Below are 1,819 nucleotides of genomic sequence, written 5' to 3'. Positions count from 1 at the left end.
AATCATTCTTGGGCTATTGATCTTGATTCTCCTTTCCCCTTGTGACCTTGTGAAGTTAGAGGTCAGACTCCGGTCCCCCAACCTCCACACGATTTTTACAATTGGGTAATCCCTGACTACAAGTTCCCTGAGGGCAGGGACATTGCATTCCCAGCATTTAGAATACTGCCCAGAGCTGAGGAAGATCAAAATAAGTATTTACTGGAAAAAAATACTTGGAGAGAGGAGGAGCCAGGATTTGAACCCAAGTCTGTTTGGGAACCCAGGACTCTTGTCCACTAAAGAACCACCTCCTCAAATGGCCAGGGAAGTTCTTTATAGATTTGTGAGGAGACATCCTAAACTGCTAAAGGGTTTCCCTCTGCGGAGTATGTGGAATGAGATGGGGAGAGAACTCATTTATTTGTTTAACCATAGTTATTTCTATACTTGAATTTTTGTAAGGTACGTGTATTACTTTTGTAATTAAAAAAAAAAAAATGTATGCAGATTCAGGTGATTCAGCCAATGGTAGAAGTATTAGCACAGCCTCAAACCATCTGCTTCTAAGAGAAGTATTATTTGAAAAACATCCTCTGAAACTGTGCTTCTCCACCCAGCAAGGCGTCAAATCACCTGGAAGACTTCCTGAAATGCAGACCCTAAGACCCTGCCCCGGGGCCAGGGGCTAGATTCTGTTGGACTGCAGAGCAGTCCCCGGGGTGGACCACTGGCTTAAGTGACATGCTTTCTGGATCTCTGCCACTATCCTTGGATCAGTTTAGGCTGGGGCAGCCCCACACTCCACAGAATTGCTGCCCCTGGGTAAGTCATTTTTTGCCCAACTCTCAACTGTTGTTACAGGTGGCTACAAAAGCTGCCCCTTCTGTGCTGTTCAGAACCCATCCACCACAACTCTTAGGGGCTTGCCCCTAAGACTTGCCCCTGGGGCCCCTGAATCCGAAAGAAAAGCATGGTACCACAGCTGGTGGCAGCGCCGTCTAGCTGAGACTCAAGATGGGAGTGTCGAGCACACGGACAGAGACAGAAGCAAGGCTGAGAACTAGTATCCTACAAGGCAGCATCTGAGAAGCTACGGTTAGGCCTTACAGTCAGGAAAAACTGACTCCCTCAAATAATTAGAATTCTTTCTTCTTTATAATAAAGAACTGGGTAGTGGATCATTTCCCTTTTTGCCCTGGTTTTCAGGAAGCTCAGAGATCAATACCCTCCTAGCCAGTGCATTTGTTTCTCCCGTTTTTATCTCTGATATTGAGGTTCTATTTCCTACCCTCATTATGAGCCAAAGCTGCCTCGAATCTTTCCTGGGAAGATGAGGAATTAAAAAAATCCAATGACTAAATATTTACACAATATTTCTTTCAGCAAACCTCTGCAAAGGTCATCTCCAGTCCAGCTCTGTCCACAACCCCAAGAACACGAATGAGCAGATTCCTCTATATTTTCCTTTCAGAGGCTTTCGTGCTTCCTGATAGGACCGAGGCAGCCCTGTCTTTCTGGGCCTGTCGGCAACTCTGAACACAGCCTGCAGGCCTTTCCGGGCCCGTTCTTCGTAGCCAACTTGAGACCCTTGATTTGCAGTTTCCTTCCAAGGCCCCTTTCAGGTCACTCTATTCTCTGGGATGGGGTGAAGTCCAACCTGACTGTCCCAGACCCATCCCTATACCCCCTCTCTGTCTCCCTCCACACCCGGGCCCAAATAACCAAGCCACACACCGAGTTTCAAGTATCTGTCTCTTCCTTTCGCTCTCTCAAAAGAAAAAATAAATAAATTGCAGAAGGCGGCAGCATTTCCATCGTCCCCTGGTTCCCGGACCCG

This window comes from Trichechus manatus, unplaced genomic scaffold, assembly GCF_000243295.1.
Source record: "Trichechus manatus latirostris isolate Lorelei unplaced genomic scaffold, TriManLat1.0 scaffold00040, whole genome shotgun sequence".
Lineage (NCBI taxonomy): Eukaryota > Metazoa > Chordata > Mammalia > Sirenia > Trichechidae > Trichechus > Trichechus manatus.
The sequence above is the reverse complement of the archived record's forward strand: the minus strand, read 5'-3'. Positions refer to the sequence as shown.